Genomic DNA, 9,239 nt, shown 5'->3' with positions numbered 1-9,239 from the left:
GAAAGGTGAATGATCAGGAAACCTGGAAGCAGAACGAAGAGCCGAAGACAAGAACATCTGGACCAGGACTGGAACATGGAACATCAGGACCATGGAACAGGCAATGAAGGAGCTCCGACAAGGAACAAGACCAGGAACATCAAGAACATCCAACGAAGAAGACCAGGACCATCAGGAACAACCACGAAAAGCCATCTAAACATAAGGAGACCTCGGAAGACCTTGACCGAACAGAAGAAGCATAGACGACCATGAAGATCCGATACAAAGGCCCCGAGGAAGTGGAGGAGAGCCCTTTTATGGGCTGGTTCACGGCAAGGACTGATGACATCATCTGTTGGGGCCGCAGGGCTTTTCCCGCCACTGGCTTTTTAAATAAGTGCTGAGGTACATGCGTGCGCCTATGCAGAGCCCGGGGAGTGAAGGAAGTCGGCGTACGGTGGCGAACGCTGACTCGAGAAGAAGAGGATCAGCAGCAGCTCCCCTGCCACATGGGGAGGCAGGGTCGGTGGCCGGCTTCCATGCCACAACGAGGAGACCTCGGGGGGTGGCTCCCAGCCACTTAAACAGGCTGGGGCAAGAGCAGGGACACGCAGGCAAGGAAAGGCCAGAGCTGGCACACAACCAGCAAACGACAGCGGTGAGCAGCATTGGGTGATGGGTCAGTAGCGGATCCTTGGTGTAAAGAAGGGAGAGGCCTGCAGCAGCAAAGAGCCAGAATGCTGGTTTGAGTGAGGCTGCTCATGGTCAGGACCGGCGAGCAGCAAGCGCAACCGCGATAGGTTGAGGATGTGACAGATTGAAGGTGATGTTCTGCAGTGGAAACAGAGCTGAGGAACTGGGTAGAAACAACTAGTGAGCTTGGAGGGAGAGAGAAGATGGGCCAATTTCTTCCACTGCGACTTCAGAAAACGAGGATAGAGTGGCAGAGGCCAGGGGAAAAACAGAGGAAAGAAGTGGGGGAAAGGGAGGTCAAGATGACCCAGTTGAAATCTCAAGACTAATTTTGTTAATCTTGTCATGGGAGTAGTCAGCCATAGTCTGGGCAGAAAGTGAAGGGGAGGATGGAGATGAGGGAAGATTGTGGAAGGATTGTGAATGTGGCAAAGATATGGCAAGGTTTGAATGCAAGAGAGTTTGTCAAGCTCCATGGCCCTGGTTGCTATCTCTTCCCTTTTTTCATTGTCAGTAAGAGCTTCATCAAGTCCCCTGGTCCTGCAGATCCTGCTACCATCCACCAGGGTGCCATGTGCATTATAGGAATGGGTGACTTTTCTTGACATGATGGTTGCCATTCCTCAGAAGTTGCTGCCCTGTTCAAATGCATGTGTTACACTCTTGTAACTGGCCCTCATAATAAACTATCCTACCTTCCCTCCCATTTTCAAAAAGTTATGGAGGATGGTAGCTGATGAGTAGCTGATGCAACAATTGGAATTAACTGGGATAAGAAATGTTACTTTTTGTGGAGTATAACATTAATGATTCCCAATGGAAGCCAAATATAAATTTGTTCTAAAAGTACACAGGCTGGATTTTAGGTTTTTTTTTAGGAGTGAGTTTTTACATATTTGTAAAGTCTGCAGGAACATTTTTACTCACAGATTGTACAGAAATTTTCAAACTGAAAGTACTCACATACTTTTGTTTTGAAAATTTCCCTGGAAAAAAATACTTGTACACATTTACATCGCCTGTGTGTAGATAGTTTTCCCAGATAAATTTACTTTTTAAAATTGAAAAGCATATGCGTAAATGCTAAGCTGGACCAAACCCCACCTCCAAAATACTTCTTGTTTGCACGGATAAAAGTGTATGCATAAGAGTGCACAAATGTATTCTTATTCTCATACCGAGCAGGCAATTTTACAAGAGGCCTTTTATGTGGAAAAAGAAATGTTTCACCCATATAAGTACCTTTTAAAGCTGCCCTCTTAATATCCTTTTTTCCTGTGGATTTGAAATTTTTGTATTGGAGGTTCATGCAATAAATGTTTTTGAATTTTACAAGTAGAGTTGGCAATATAACATGATAATGAAAAGCTGAGTGCAGCTCCACCCATATCATTTATTGTTACTTTAAAGATTTCTCTCTGAAGCTTTTGACACAGATGGTTTCCATTGTTATCACAACACAAAGCTTAATCTTGAGCCTTCTCATATAGGTATTTCCGTACTGAGTGTTCTAAAGTTTTTATGTTCTGTACAAGCATTTCACTCTGGAGATTACACCAGCATATTTCTACTAAGGATTTCCCAAGTGTTTTGGGGGGGTGGGTAATGTGGGTATTAGCCAAAGAGATAAATAATGATTCTTCACTAATGCTCTTGCTCAGCATCAGCAAGCACTGTTGAATTTAAACAGTCAAGCGTTTTTTTTTTAACTAATCTGCCATGTGGCTTGGCTTCTCTTGTTTTACAACCATTAACAGTACAAGCTCTTTTTTGATCAAGGGTATTTGTACTGAGTAAAACTCATGTGTTTGCAGCACCAGCACCAATAACCACTCAAGCCAAGCACATGATAGTATTTTTGCATGAATAATGTTCGCGGTAGGCGACTTCAAGAGATTCAGGCCAGTTGAGATGTGCTGCGCATTCTGCTGTGCACGCAGCCAAGAACTCGAAGGCTTCTTCATTTCACAATTCCAAAGCAAGTCCCTGCTTCTCCATGTCATCAAACTTAATTATTGGCAATAAGTGACTGCTGGCAACCACAGCGCATCAACATGGTGTTGTTTTCTGTTTCAGGGGGAAAAAAAAAAAAAAGGTCAGCGCGTGGCACAAAAACCGGGCACAGTCGTGCAGCCTTGTACCCTGCTCACGTAACGCATGCTTCAGAAAGCGTTATGCAATGTTATGTTCCCTGATGGATGGCTGCTTACACAACATGCTTTTCATTAGCCTGAATGCAGGCATTCTGGGAATCATTAACTTTGTGACATAACTCTCCTCAGATAAATATGGAAGATTGAAGAACAGTCTCATAACAGTGGGCTTCAGAACAAACAAATGACATTATTGCTTAGAACTGCATATCATTTGCAACTGCTTTGAAGCTGCAGTTGTGCTGGGCAGGGTTGAATTGTGGAAATCTATAGTACAGAACTGAGCTACAGATGAGCCTTTAAGGGATCATGTTGTATATAGACTTTCTGTTTGCATTTTGCATCATCTGCTTCCTTAATAATTACTTCTTTGTGCTGTCATACTATGTTTCAAGTTAATTCATTATCCCTAATGTACCTGAGCATGTTAAAATATTTTCATATCAAATGACAGGTGCTACGGCGTCTGCAAAGAACAAGCACTAAGAATGATGAGATTTTAAGACCAGAGACAGCGAATGCCTTGCATAGCTATAACATATCTAAATAAAATCTGAAACTTAGATGGGTTTCATTCACCAAAAATCTTCTTGGCCTCTGAAATGCAGGTGTTGGTAGAATAAAACAAATCATTGTTGTAAAGCATACAGTCGGGGAGACGTTTGACAAAACTAAAAATATATTTGGAGGGTTGCAGGAGTAGGAGCCACCACTCGTGCTCTGCTCTATTCACAGTCGTCCCCACACGCCTTCATTTACCCGTTTACGTGTCTACCCTTTATTTACCTCCAGTGTTTACTTCTTGAGGGTAGCATAAAGTCTAGGTCAAATTCTGCTGCCAGTCACTCAACTTGCATTGCCTCCTTGGGGGTCAGTTTTGTCATAATTAAAACTTGACGATGCTTGAATAGAAAATAGGAAAGTTGGCTTGAACAACTCTTCTTCATTTACCTTACGGAATAATGCTGAACAGAAATTGTAACATCACTCCCATATTTGAAAACAATAAGCAAAGCTTCCCATACAAAAGCTTATTTTAAAGGGCCAGGAATTATGGAACCTCTCCACAAAAACCCTCTTTTGCCTACCCTAACACCTGCATTAGCTTATATAACATATATGCTGTCCTCTTATCCTAGACTGTCAAGTTTTTATATTATGCTGCATTTCTGTGTTCAAAACAAAGGATATATTGATGGGGCTATGGATTCCCAACACTTTAAGGCTAAGAAAAGGCACATACGGTACTGGCCTGTTGCACTGCTACATTGTAGGACTAAACTTTATTGATTAATTTTAGCACTAACTAGGACTGCTACATTATATATCAGCCATTTTTCAATCACACAAGCTAATGTATGCATATTTAATATATACTTCTCTTTCATGCCAGATTCAATATTATGTAATACACCTCTCATCTGTGAAAAGAAAAGAAATGTATTTTTTACAGTCCATGCAGTGCTTTTGCACAGTAACAGAGCTTTCCACTGAGACTTTCATCTGATCACAAAGGTCCACCTTTCCAGGTCTAGCAATACATTTTATTTATTTATTTAGATTTCTATACTGTTTTTCCGGGGAAATGTTAAAAGCAGGTAACAGAATAAAAATATGAAAGTACAAAGTATAAAAGCAACAACATACAAACTTGACAAATTACACAGAACATACAGTTTAAAGAAAACTATTCTTGAATGTGATGTGATTAAACTTTTCCAGAAATCTAAAATATGCATGCCCTTCTAAAAGATAATAAAAATTGCGGTAGGGAGTGTCATTTTATAGCTACTCAAATAACAATAAAGTCTGTCTGTACTTCATAGGGGTGATAGCAAAAAAGAATTTTGGTTCGTTTTCTCTATCGTTTCAGGGGTGGGCCATTCTGGGTCCACCCCCAGATCGTAGGTTTTTGTTTCTTTTTGAAGCCCACTGTGAAAACCCACCCCAACACTTCCCCTATATTAAACTATTGAACCTTGATCAACTGGCCCACCCAAGCACACTCCAGACTACCCTCCCAAGCCCCCCCCCCCCCCAGACTCACCAAAATGTCCCTGGTGATCTAGTGGGAGCACAGGAATTACCTCCTGCTCCCAGGCTCAGCAACTACCATTATTCAAAATGGCATAGGTTGCCCTTTGCCAATCATGTGATAGGTGCCACCAGTGCCATTGGGTAGCCCCTGTTACATGATAGGAACAATAGGCTGGCTATGCCTTTTTGACCATCAGGGACATTTTGGTGAGTCCGGGGGGGGGGAGGGCTTTTGGGAGGCTGGCTAGTCAGTGTTGAATAGTTTAATAATGGGGAAGTGTTGGGGTGGGTTCTCACAGCATTTTCTTTTAAATTAATATAACTTCTTAAAAAAAAAACAAAAGAAAAAACAAAACATTTTGTGTTTTTTCTTTCGGTTTTTTTAACCCACGAAATCCAACAGAATAGGAAATATCGTCGCTATTTGCTATTTCGTTGCAGCGAATTGTAACGCATGGCGGTTCGTGGTCCAACCCCGCAGTCTGATGCCCTTATCCTTCTGTCGGGCCTGGCCGCATGGTCTCTTGCCGCTGCGCTCCTCCTGCCTGTGGCGGGCCCAGCATGGCTGCTAGGGGTGTGCATTCATTCCTAACGTATTTCTCATCCGCAACGTATAGAGCCCTATTTGTTGTATTCGTGGGGAAACAAAACGTATCACGATTCCCCACAATACACCGAATCCACCGGATTATTCGGCTGCCTAAAGGACCCAATTTAAAGAAACCCCCCAGCCTCCTGACCCCCCAAGACTTACCAAAACTCCCTGGTGGTCCAGCGGGGGGGGGGGGGGGGGGGGTCCGGGAGCCATCCCCTGCACTCACCCTCGCTGCCGGTTTCAAAATGGCGCCGATAGCCTTTGACCTGCTATGTCACAGGGGCTACCGGTGCCCTTGGACAGCCCCTGTCACATGGCCATCGGCGCCATCCTGTTCTCCTACCATGTGACAGGGGCTGACCAATGGCACCGGTAGCCCCTGTGACATAGTAAGGGCAAAGGCTATCAGTGCCATTTTGATTACTGGCAGCCGACAGCCCGAGTGCAGGAGATCGCTCCTGGACCCCCGCTGGACCACCAGGGACTTTTGGCAAGTCTTGGGGGACCCTCCTCACCCCCCACAAGACTTGCCAAAACTCCAGCGGGGATCCGGGAGCGACCTCCTGCACTCGGGCTGTCGGCTGCCAGTAATCAAAATGGCACTGATAGCCTTTGCCCTTACTATGTCACAGGGGCTACCGGTGCCATTGGTCAGCCCCTGTCACATGGTAGGAGAACAGGATGGCGCCGATGGCCATGTGACAGGGGCTGACCAATGGCACCGGCAGCCCCTGTGACATAGTAGGTCAAAGGCTATTGGCGCCATTTTGAAACTGGCAGCGAGGGTGTGAGTGCAGGTGATGGCTCCCAGACCCCCCGCTGGACCACCATGGAGTTTTGGTAAGTCTTTGGAGTGTCAGGAGGGTGGGGGGTTGTAGTTAATTTAATTTTAGCGGGGAAACAAATAGGAATTAATGGATAAACATATCGGGGGCCCCCTTGCCGAATGCAACGTATCTGCCCCCCCGATTAATCCAAATCCCGAATGCAACGTATGGCGTCCCTCTGCACATCCCTAATGGCTGCCCCTACGGAGCATGGTGAAAGGCTGCACCATGCTTCCCCGATGCAGCGGGACATCATCAGGGTTGCTGTGCAGGCCTCCTCTGCTACCGACACCTAGACTCCACCTCCTAGGCACGTGCGCAGCTGTCTCCCGCACATTTAAAGGGCCAGTGTCGGGAATGGATGACGGCCAGCTCTCTCTCTCTCTCTCTCTTCGGTGCCTTGGCAACCAGGTTCCTTGCCTGTGGTTGCTGGCTTCCGGTCCCTGTGGTTCTCCAGTACTGATGTCCTGATTCTGGTTTCTGCTTGCTCTTCTAGCTTCCTGGTTCCAGCGCCCTCCTGCCTTGACTCTGGTGTGACCTCCTGCCTGGTTTTTGACTCCGTCTGTTCGCCACTTGCCCTGACTTTCTGCCTGGTTTACGACTCCATCTGTTCACCGCCTTCCCTACCTGGACCTCGTCTCTATCGGATCACTGCCTCTTCTGGCCTCAGCCTGCACCTGACACTGCGCTTCTCCACCTCTGGCCTGCCACCCTTGCACCGCATAGGACTCATCCACCCGGAGGCCTGTGCCTAAGTCCAGCCGCCCCAGCACCCGAGGGCTCAACCTAAGGTGAACATGGGCTGGTAGTGGTGAAACTCCGCTGGGCCTCCGCTCCGACTTGCTCCACCTGCCAATGGTGGGGAACTGCAGGCCTCCTCCCTGCAGGTAGCGTCAACTCCCCTTCGGTCTACGGGTCCACATCGCCAACATGAATGCCCCCCCCCCCCCAGTACTTTTTACAGTCAAACTCTATCAAATAAGTTCACTTTGAAAATTCTGCCTTAGTTAGCCATGCACAAATTTATACCTGGCATAACATATGTATAAACTTACAGGAATATATTTGAAAATACAAAAGTATTGTGCTTAAGTCCTATCCTACCCTGACTTCACCCCCGGAATGCATAAAAATATGTGTGTAATATGGTTATATGCATACTTTTATGTGTACAGGCCCCGGGCTATTTTCAAAGAGCCATTAATGTGAAGAAAACCAGTTTTTATGTGTATAAATGCTTTTGAAAATGAGGTCTTAATGAATCTAAAATGCAACTATAAAAAGTTGCAAATGCAGACAGAAATACCCAAGAGCACTAACATGAAATTTTGAATAAGGCATTCCAAAGTCTATGAACAACAACCGAAAAAGCCTCATCTTGATTCCCTTGCAGCTTGACATTTTTTCACAGAGGGGATCTTGTGGTAATGCCTCAGTCACAGATTTAAGCGACCTGGTAGTATATAAGGCGCAAGGCACATCTTTTAGGCAGAACAATGCTGAGTTATTTAGTAATCTTAATGTAATTGGCAATAACAAACTACACCATAAAAGCCACAGGCAACTATTAATAATCGGATGGAGACCTCTTGTATCAATTGGAGTATCAATTGGAGTCTCCAAGTAATGGTTTGCGGAAGTCCAAAATACAGAGAATTGTAATGAACAGGCTTCTTTGTACTAATACATGTATAATTGTAGACAGATGGTTATGTAACAAAGGTTGATGTGGTCTAAGGCAGGGACAAAATTAGAGAAGTCTTAAAGTCTTCACTGATTTTTAATTTGTTTTTACCACAGTGGATTTTTTATTTTGTAGGACTGTGACTTATTTGGGGAACCTAAATTTGACCATACCTAATGTTTTTGGCTGCTGTGAGCTTCACTGCTATGCTTAGACAATTCTTAACCTATAGTCCGTATTTGCATAAGAAAAAAGTTCAGACTTATTAATTCCAGCTCAAATGCATTCAATTAGCTGTAGAAATAATTGTAAAAGCAGGCCCACACGTCAACCTGCTCAGTTAACACTGGTTTAAAAAAAATTAGATACATAAAAGTTTAAACAGGTCTTATTCCTGAAACTGTCAGCTGAAAAATATTTAGTGAAGCAGTTTTGGCTTTTCATGAGTTTCCATTAAGTGGTACCTTTTGTGGAATTCCAGTCTGCTCAAACCATGGTGATGCCAAAGGAAACAGGGCTCTGAGTAAGCATCAGCTACCACCCTGGCCTAATTATAGTTAAGTGGCCTTATTCTCCACAAGCCTACGTGCAGACCCATCTAGTCTTTCAGCTGTGATGATGAAATGCCTTGCATTTCTTCCTGGAATAGTACACAGATAAAAGGCCACTTGTTATGCTGAGGTTTCAGACGAGCTGAACAGGAGCTTACAAAACACGGTGTCAGAATTCTGTTGGGTGTGTTTAGTCACCACTTCACTTTTTTTTTTTTTTTTAGTAAAGACTAAGATCAGGGAAAGTTTGTTTAAAAAAAGAAGGGCAAAAGAAAGAACAAAAGCAAATATCATGTTTCAACACTTCTGACACATTTTTTTTTTAATTAATAGAATGATTTATAATCAGACAACTAACATGAACACAAACAACTTGGTAGTTAGTGGTCAAATTAAAAGCAACACTTAAAAATGTTATATAGCCAAATGTGGTGAAATAGTGTAATGTAGGGCTGGTGAACTCTGGTCCTTCAGCCACAAACAGGTCTCTGGTTTTCAGGCTTCCCACATTACAAAAATTAAATCATTGTTTAATTAAGCATATATAGGAACATCTCGTTATTGTAATTTTGAAACAGACATATATGTAGCACTTGAGGACAGAGATTTGCCATTCCCAATATAGCAGTACCTACCGTATATAAGTTAAACTGTGCCATGTTGTCACTATTAATGAGTGCTAAAAAAGAGATTTGTCAAGAGATCCATGAGCTATTG

At 43.9% G+C, this 9,239-nt stretch overlaps 1 long non-coding RNA gene across 1 annotated transcript; it reads right to left on the bottom strand.

The window, feature by feature from the left end:
• Window positions 1–2,106: 2,106 nt before the first annotated feature.
• LOC115081639 lies at window positions 2,107–8,484 on the bottom strand. Its single transcript, XR_003853847.1, has 3 exons — window positions 8,436–8,484; window positions 3,615–3,730; window positions 2,107–2,742 (listed from the first exon to the last, which is right to left on the bottom strand). It is a non-coding gene; the product is annotated as an uncharacterized LOC115081639 (long non-coding RNA).
• Between the last annotated feature and the right edge of the window lie 755 nt (window positions 8,485–9,239).

The sequence above is a fragment of the Rhinatrema bivittatum genome, chromosome 1, assembly GCF_901001135.1.
Source record: "Rhinatrema bivittatum chromosome 1, aRhiBiv1.1, whole genome shotgun sequence".
Classification (NCBI taxonomy): Eukaryota; Metazoa; Chordata; class Amphibia; order Gymnophiona; family Rhinatrematidae; genus Rhinatrema; species Rhinatrema bivittatum.
This window is presented reverse-complemented; position numbering and strand designations above follow the sequence as displayed.